The sequence below is a fragment of the Triticum aestivum genome, chromosome 2B, assembly GCF_018294505.1.
Source record: "Triticum aestivum cultivar Chinese Spring chromosome 2B, IWGSC CS RefSeq v2.1, whole genome shotgun sequence".
NCBI lineage: Eukaryota > Viridiplantae > Streptophyta > Magnoliopsida > Poales > Poaceae > Triticum > Triticum aestivum.
Genome location: NC_057798.1, coordinates 621,584,768 through 621,594,566, shown reverse-complemented (window position 1 = coordinate 621,594,566; position 9,799 = coordinate 621,584,768). Strand labels below are relative to the sequence as shown.

General features: G+C 50.0%; 1 pseudogene; it reads right to left on the bottom strand.

Annotated features, from left to right (window-relative positions):
* Positions 1-6,783: 6,783 nt before the first annotated feature.
* Positions 6,784-8,989, bottom strand: LOC123041789 (subtilisin-like protease 1; annotated as a pseudogene).
* Positions 8,990-9,799: the final 810 nt, after the last annotated feature.

The window sequence follows — 9,799 nt, the reverse complement described above, 5'->3', positions numbered from 1 at the left end:
TGTGATCTCCATCTCCGAAGCACCGTCATGATCACCATCGTCACCGGCGCGACACCTTGATCTCCATCGTAGCATCGTTGTCGTCTCGCCAATCTTATGCTTCCACGACTATCACTACCGTTTAGTAATAAAGTAAAGCATTACATCGCGATTGCATTGCATACAATAAAGCGACAACCATATGGCTCCTCCCAGTTGCCGATAACTCGGTTACAAAACATGATCATCTCATACAATAAAATTCAGCATCATGCCTTGACCATATCACATCACAACATGCCCTGCAAAAACAAGTTAGACGTCCTCTACTTTGTTGTTGCATGTTTTACGTGGCTGCTACGGGCTTAAGTAAGAACCAATCTCACCTACGCATCAAAACCACAACGATAGTTTGTCAAATAGACTCCGTTTTAACCTTCGCAAGGACCAGGCGTAGCCATACTTGGTTCAACTAAAGTTGGAGAGGCAGTCGCCCGCAAGCCATCTCTGTGCAAAGCACGTCGAGGGAACCGGTCTCGCGTAAGCGTACGCGTAAGGTTGGTCTGGGTCGTCTCGTCCAACAATACCGCCGAACCAAAGTATGACATGCTGGTAGGCAGTATGACTTGTATCGTCCACAACTCACTTGTGTTCTACTCGTGCATATAACATCAACATAAATAACCTAGGCTCGGCTGCCACTGTTGGGTTTCGTAGTAATTTCAAAAAAATTCCCACGCACACGCAAGATCATGTGATGCATAGCAACGAGGGGGAGAGTATTGTCTACGTACCCAACGCAGACCGACTGCGGAAGCGATGACACGACGTAGAGGAAGTAGTCGTACGTCTTCACGATCCAACCGATCAAGCACCGAAACTACGGCACCTCCGAGTTTGAGCACACGTTCAGCTCGATGACGATACCCGGACTCCGATCCAGCAAAGTGTCGGGGAAGAGTTCCGTCAGCACGACGGCGTGGTGACGATCTTGATGAACTACAACAGCAGGGCTTCGCCTAAACTCTGCTACAGTATTATCGAGGAATATGGTGGCAGGGGGCACCGCACACGGCTAAGGAACAGATCACGTGGATCAACTTGTGTGTCTTGGGTATCCCCTTGCCTCCGTATATAAAGGATCCAAGGGGGGGTGCGGCCGGCCCTAGAGGAGGCGTGCAGGAGGAGTCCTACTCCTACCGGGAGTAGGACTCCCCTCCCGTTCCTTGTCCAACTAGGAGAGGTGGAGGGAGAGAAGGAAAGGGGGGGCGCCGCCCCTCCCTCCTTGTCCAATTCGGACTAGGGGGAGAGGGGGCGCGCGGCCTGCTGTGGCAGCCCCTTCCTCTTCTCCACTTTAGGCCCATAAGGCCCATTAACCCCCCGGGGGGTTCCGGTAACCCCCCGGTGCTCCGGTTTTATCCGATACTCTTCCGGAACCCTTCCGGTGTCCGAATATAGTCATCCAATATATCAATCTTTACGTCTCGACCATTTCGAGACTCCTCGTCATGTCCGTGATCACATCCGGGACTCTGAACAACCTTCGGTACATCAAAATGCATAAACTCATAATATAACTGTCATCGTAACCTTAAGCGTGCGGACCCTACGAGTTCGAGAACAATGTAGACATGACCGAGACACGTCTCCGGTCAATAACCAATAGCGGGACCTGGATGCCCATATTGGCTCCTACATATTCTACGAAGATCTTTATCGGTCAGACCGCATAACAACATACGTTGTTCCCTTTGTCATCGGTATGTTACTTGCCCGAGATTCGATCGTCGGTATCCAATACCTAGTTCAATCTCGTTACCGGCAAGTCTCTTTACTCGTTCCGTAATACATCATCTCACAACTAACATATTAGTTGTAATGCTTGCAAGGCTTATGTGATGTGTATTACCGAGAGGGCCCAGAGATACCTCTCCGACAATCGGAGTGACAAATCCTAATCTCGAAATACGCCAACCCAACATCGACGATTGGAGACACCTGTAGTACTCCTTTATAATCACCCAGTTACGTTGTGACGTTTGGTAGTACCCAAAGTGTTCCTCTGGTAAACGGGAGTTGCATAATCTCATAGTCATAGGAACATGTATAAGTCATGAAGAAAGCAATAGCAACATACTAAACGATCGGGTGCTAAGCTAATGGAATGGGTCATGTCAATCAGATCATTCTACTAATGATGTGACCTCGTTAATCAAATAACAACTCATTGTTCATGGTTAGGAAACTTAACCATCTTTGATTAACGAGCTAGTCAAGTAGAGGCATACTAGTGACACTCTATTTGTCTATGTATTCACACATGTATTATGTTTCCGGTAAATACAATTCTAGCATGAATAATAAACATTTATCATGATTATAAGGAAATAAATAATAACTTTATTATTGCCTCTAGGGCATATTTCCTTCAGTCTCCCACTTGCACTAGAGTCAATAATCTAGATTACACTGTAATGAATCTAACACCCATGGAGCTTTGGTGCTGATCATGTTTTGCTCGTGGAAGAGGCTTAGTCAACGGGTCTGCAACATTCAGATCCGTATGTATCTTGCAAATCTCTATGTCTCCCACCTGGACTAGATCCCGGATGGAGTTGAAGCGTCTCTTGATGTGTTTGGTCCTTTTGTGAAATCTGGATTCCTTTGCCAAGGCAATTGCACCAGTATTGTCACAAAAGATTTTCATTGGACCCGATGCACTAGGTATGACACCTAGATCGGATATGAACTCCTTCATCCAGACTCCTTCATTTGCTGCTTCCGAAGCAGCTATGTATTCCGCTTCACATGTAGATCCCGCTACAACGCTTTGTTTAGAACTGCACCAACTGACAGCTCCACCGTTTAATGTAAACACGTATCCGGTTTGCGATTTAGAATCGTCCGGATCAGTGTCAAAGCTTGCATCAACGTAACCTTTTACGGTGAGCTCTTTGTCACCTCCATATACGAGAAACATATCCTTAGTCCTTTTCAGGTATTTTAGGATGTTCTTGTTAGGTTTCGTAGTAATTTCAAAAATTTTCCTACGCGCACACAGGATCATGTGATGCATAGCAACGAGAGGAGAGTGTTGTCTACGTACCCAACGCAGACCGACTGCGGAAGCGATGACACGACGTAGAGGAAGTAGTCGTACGTCTTCACGATCCAACCGATCAAGCACCGAAACTACGGCACCTCCGAGTTCGAGCACACGTTCAGCTCGATGACGATCCCCGGACTCCGATCCAGCAAAGTGTCGGGGAAGAGTTTCGTCAGCACGACGGCGTGGTGACGATCTTGATGAACTACAGCAGCAGGGCTTCGCCTAAACTCCGCTACAGTATTATCGAGGAATATGGTGGCAGGGGGCACCGCACACGGCTAAGGAATCGATCACGTGGATCAACTTGTGTCAACTTGTGTGTTTAGAGGTGCCCCTGCCTCCGTATATAAAGGAGGAGAGGAGGGGAGGCTCGCCGGCCAAAGAGGGAGGCGCAGGAGAGTCCTACTCCCTCTGGGAGTAGGATTCCTCCCCCCAATCCTAGTCCAACTAGGATTCCTCGGAGGGGAAGGGAGAGAGGGGGGCCGGCCACCTTCTCCTAGTCCTAATAGGACTAGGGGAGGGGAAAGAGGCGCAGCCACCTTGGGCTGCCCCTTTCTCCTTTCCACTAAGGCCCATGATGGCCCATATGGCTCCCGAGGGGTTCCGGTAACCTCCCGGTAACCCGGTAAAATCCCGATTTCACCCGGAACACTTACGATGTCCAAACATAGGCTTCCAATATATCAATCTTTACGTCTCGACCATTTCGAGACTCCTCGTCATGTCCGTGATCACATCCGGGACTCCGAACAACCTTCGGTACATCAAAATGCATAAACTCATAATATAACTGTCATCGTAACCTTAAGCGTGCGGACCCTACGGGTTCGAGAACAATGTAGACATGACCGAGACATGTCTCTGGTCAATAACCAATAGCGGGACCTGGATGCCCATATTGGCTCCTACATATTCTACGAAGATCTTTATCGGTCAGACCGCATAACAACATACGTTGTTCCCTTTGTCATCGGTATGTTACTTGCCCGAGATTCGATCGTCGGTATCCAATACCTAGTTCTATCTCGTTACCGGCAAGTCTCTTTACTCGTTCCGTAATACATCATCTCACAACTAACATATTAGTTGTAATGCTTGCAAGGCTTATGTGATGTGTATTACCGAGAGGGCCCAGAGATACCTCTCCGACAATCGGAGTGACAAATCCTAATCTCGAAATACGCCAACCCAACATCGACCATTGGAGACACCTGTAGTACTCCTTTATAATCACCCAGTTACGTTGTGACGTTTGGTAGTACCCAAAGTGTTCCTCCGGTAAGCGGGAGTTGCATAATCTCATAGTCATAGGAACATGTATAAGTCATGAAGAAAGCAATAGCAACATACTAAACGATCGGGTGCTAAGCTAATGGAATGGGTCATGTCAATCAGATCATTCTACTAATGATGTGACCTCGTTAATCAAATAACAACTCATTGTTCATGGTTAGGAAACATAACCATCTTTGATTAACGAGCTAGTCAAGTAGAGGCATACTAGTGACACTTTGTTTGTCTATGTATTCACACATGTATTATGTTTCCGGTAAATACAATTCTAGCATGAATAATAAACATTTATCATGATTATAAGGAAATAAATAATAACTTTATTATTGCCTCTAGGGCATATTTCCTTCAGGCGGCTCATGCATGGTGGTTGTGCGCAACTGTCAGGGCAGAGGAATTGGTTGTGCGGGGTGGCTATGTGCAAGGTTTAGGACACATCATCAAGCTTGTAGATGTGGCGACAGTGCTCGCGAGGAAGGTGGCTTTGGCTATTTCATGTATCTATTTGGTAAGGCTTTGTTAGATATCTATATATAAAAACATATCAATCCCACGCACCCGCTCACCACTAGGCAAAAGAAGCGTCAACATGTGATACTAGAGCACCAATATAGTACATGCAACCACTGACGCAGAAAATTTCCACACATAAGTATGAGTTGATTAGTAGATAACATAGAATCATACCACGAAAGACCCACCAAAAAACGACATTATAAATGAAAATAAAATACACTCCATCATCTCCCTCAGTCGCCAAACCAAATATTCCCTCAATTTCAAAATTTAAGGTATATTAGTTTTCTGAAAAGTGATATTTCTTTAACTCTGGCCAAGTCCAGAGCATAAGTATATCGATGTCCACAATACTAAATGAATAAACCATGAAAATTCATTTCATGATGAATCTAATGATAGCAATTTGATATATGGATATCGATATGTTTATCTTAAATTTGTTCAAACTTAAAGAGTTTGGACTTTTCTAAAAAAATATCTTATTTTTTTACTATAAGCACAAGGAACCAATTACATCAATGTTACGAGTGGGTTTTAGTGCCCCCCCCCCGGCCATGGCCTCAATAATCTAAATAACAAGTGTCACATGCCTTGTATGTAAGTAGCTAAGAAAGGACAAAGTTCCTTTCTACAATTGTGTACCAGAAGGCCCAAAAGATTTTTGAACCTAGCCAACCATGAACCACAAGAGTGCGGGATCCCTCTCAAGTATTCATTGTTTCTCTCCTTCCACAAACTTCATGCATCCATCATAAAAATGTCCAAAACAAAGGTTGCTGCCAATTCTCTCTGCCACTGTGTAACAAAGAGATTCTGTTGCCCAATGTTGGCCATTGCATGCCAACTTTATCCCAACTACGTTGGCTAAACGGGCAAGCAAAGAATAGGTGTTCGACGGTTTCTTCAGGAGGGTTTTGGCACAACATGCAAGTGTCACTATTGCCCGCAACGATGTAGTGCCTACATCTCAGCATGTTTCTCGTGTTTAGGCGGTCCACCAGCAGCAGCCACCCAAACATTTTGAATTTGATCGGGCTTTTGGCCTTCCAAAGCCAAACGAAGACATCGTCAGCAACCATCTCTTTGAAGCAGTGGTCATAGAATTTCTTGGAGGAGAATTTCCCACCGAGGATGCACTCCCAAGTGTCATTGCAGTCCCTCTCCAGAAGCACATGCATTGAGCCTTGTTGGATCTCCCTGACTTCCTCTCTAGCTTGAGCCGACAGAGGCAGGTGGAAAAGCATGCCCGGATCCGTAGCTGTAAGAACATTAACAACAAATTCATCCTCATTTAAGTAGAAAGAGAAAGCCATGGGGAAGAGCTCCACGAGGGGGGCATCTCGATTGCTATCAAACCAAGCGTCTTTCCAGAACAGGGAGGAAGAACCGTTCCTTAGAATGACTCTGGTGATCCCACGAAACACGTCGCTGAGTTGCATTACATCACGCCACCAGAAGGAGCCAACTGGGTCTGTTGCATGCGGAATTTTGTCCGTGTAGTAAGCATCCCAGATCAAGGTCACCCAGGGGACCTCTTCGCGGTTATAGAACTTGAACAAGTGTTTTAGAAGGAGGGCTACGTTCTGGGTTTTGATGTAAAATATCTTATATTTTGAAATAGAGGGAGTGAAAAAATTATGAAAACCCAGCAAGACCGCCGGCGCCGCAAAGCGCATCCAACCCTTCAAAGATGAATGTGTGCATCGCTGTGCAGATCAGGTCGGGGGTTATCCTCCTTTTTCAAGAAAAAAAAGATCACCCTTTCTTAGGCTATTGATTCATTGAAAATTAAGTCGAGACAAACTAACAATCAGCAAGTTGTGCGAAAGAGATAAACATACTTGAGCCTTGTCGACCTATCGTGTGAGAAATCAAGTATGTGATCAAGCAAAGGTGACGGATATTGGGCTCCGCACGATGTGCTTCTCGGATACCCACCGTAGAGCACCCTGCACCACCCTTGCACCAATCTGCCTCGGCCACACGTATACCGAAAAGATCACCTCCTGGTTCGCTTCGATGAACTCCAGCTCCGTCGGGTATACGTCCACGCTTACGGCGCTGCTCGGCATGTCGATCGCCGCGTAGTACACCGAAGGCACCTCCCCGACGTTTTTCACCTTGCGCCTGACGACGACGGGCGCAGTCGAATTCCAGGAAGCTGGGAAAGCGACCGAGATCGAAGGGTAATTCAGCAGGCGGTCACTGATCACGACGGTGGTCAAGCAGTCGATCGGCCGGCGCGCGATCACCGACACTTGCTGGCTCGTGTACATGCTGCAGAGGTAGCCGATGTAATCCTCGGGGGTGATGTCCGGCGCCGGTGGCGAAGAGGTTGGCCACCACGCGCTGCTCATTGAGTATGGGATTGCCGGAGCGGTCGGTGATGTCAGCCGTCGTCATCATGGCCGACTTGATCGCCGCCGGCGACCAGTCCGGGTGCTTGCTCTTGATCAGCGCCGCAATGCCGGCGAGGTGCGGTGTCGACATGGACGTGCCGGAGATGATGTTGAAGGTCGGTCCGGGAAGAACTGGTGCTGACGGTGGCCCGATCTGAAACGGCCATGCGGCGAGCACGTTCACCCCGGGGCCCGTGATGTCGGGCTTCAGAACGCCGGTGCCCTGACGGCTAGGCCCACGAGATGAGAAGTAAACGATCGACGGAGCAGGTGACGTGCCGAGTACTGTACCCCTGAAGCCGATATGCGCCACCGGGTTCGCCGTTGAGCTGAGATACAATTTGATGGCTGCGCTCGCGAGGTAGTCGACGCTCGACGACGGCAGGACGTTCTCGTCGGCTAACGTGTCGTAGCCTTGGGCAAACTGGTTGGCCAAGATCATGCCGAGGCCGCCAGCACTCAGCACTACCTGACCTTGGTTCATCGCCGTGATATTTCTCGTGAGTTCACAGAGCACTATCTTGCCCTTGACGTCGAAGCCGTCCAGCGAGCCGTTCCCACAGAACTCGGCGAGTGGCTTCCCGCTCGCGCCGGCGGACACCAACGGGTAGAAGGCACCGTGCACACCGGCGTTTGGCTGGTAGAGTGACTCGCCCTGGAAATACGCGCCATTCCCCAGCTGCACGATCGAACGGATGGAGCGGTCCATGGTACTCGCGCCAACGGTGAGCATCCACGGAGCCTCGTTTTTCACGGAGCTCTCTCCCGGGCCGGAGTTGCCAGCAGCCATGCTCACAAAAATGCCCTTCTCTATGGCGCCGAACGTCCCGATGGCCATAGGATCTAGGTGAAAGGCCACGGACGGCCCGGCGAGAGACATGGAAATGACGTCGCAGCCGTCGCCCACGGCCGCGTCGACACCGGCCAGCATGTCGGACGTCTTGCACCCTCCGTTCAGGTCGCACACCTTGTACATGGCGATGTGCGCGCGGGCCGCCATCCCGGCGGCGGTGCCCAACGCGTGGCCAAGCACGTTAGCGCCCGGCACTACCGCTCCCGCCGCGGTGCTCGCGGTGTGAGTGCCGTGCCCAAAGTCATCGATCGGCGGCACCCGCGCGGAAGTGCCGTTCGGGTCGTTGAGGGTGGAGACGAAGTTGCGCGCGCCGATGAGCTTGTTGTTGCACGAGGTGCGGTTGAAGTCGCAGCGCCCCTTCCACTTGGCCGGTGGCGGCGGCATGCCATCGTCGCTGAACGACGGGTGGTCGGGGAAGATGCCGCTGTCGATCACGCCTACGATGACCCCGGCGCCGAACTCCGACGTGTAGTTCCGCCGCCCCTGCTCCAGGTTCAGCCCGAGGAACTCGGGCGTGTGCGTCGTGAGCGTGGTGTACGTCCGGGCGCGGGTCGCGCTGAGGAACCCGGGCATGGCGGACACCGCCTCCAGCTCCGGCCGCGTCAGCCGGGCCGCGAACCCGCTCGCGACGTGGTGGTACGCGTGCACGAGCCGGCCATGTTCCGGGAGGAACGAGTGGTACCACGTCTTCCGGTCGTCCGGGGTGCCAAACACGCGGTTCTCCTCCGCTTGCACGTGGACGATGTACGTGCTGAGCTCGCCGCCGGTTGCCTCGGCAGCGATCGCGAGGAGAAGGAAAGGAAGAAGAGAGAGCAAGGATAGCCTCGTGGTTTCCATGGCTTTTCTTGCTTGAGATGTTCTTCGTGTGGGAGCATATATACTACGTACTGTACGTGCTAGTGTCCAGTCACGATTGCTCCAAATGGCAGCTCTGTCAATGCGATGCCCGGTCAACCAATGGGGCGATACGAACAATGGGCGTTGGTTGTTTACATGCGAATCGGGTGTAGCGGACGTACGGGAGTGGGGCTGCAGGCTGGCAGACTGGCAGACTCCCTTGACGTCTACCTTCGATCAAGACGAAGCATATCCAGTGAGAAGCATCGAGTAAAGTATAATTAACACGCTCAATTTTTTTTAACATGTACAGACGCAAACACTTATATACACGCGCATACACTCACCCCTATGAACGTACGTACGCACACCCTACCGCTATAAGCATCTTCGAAAGACTAAACCGGTATATCATCTTGTAATTTACGAAGTCAGAGTAGGCACCTCGTCGTCGACGGGAACGTCTCCTCCCACTGAATACGCATCGTCGGAAATCCTGAAATAAATCTAGAAATAAATGCGAGCACCAGAATTTGAACCTTGATGGGCTAGAAATACCACAGTCCCTCTAACCATCCAACACTAGTAGAAAAAGACCCATTTGTCCCGGTTCATAATGCTCATTTGCTCCGGTTCCCGAACTGGGACTAAAGTGTTGGTACTAAAGCCCAATACCTTTAGTCCCGGTTCGCCTATGAACCGGGACAGATGGGGCTCCACGTGACCACTGTGGCTTGCCCAGGCAGGAGAGCCTTTTGTCCCGTTGGTGGCATCAACCGGGACCAAAAGTCATCCACGCGTCAGCAGTTC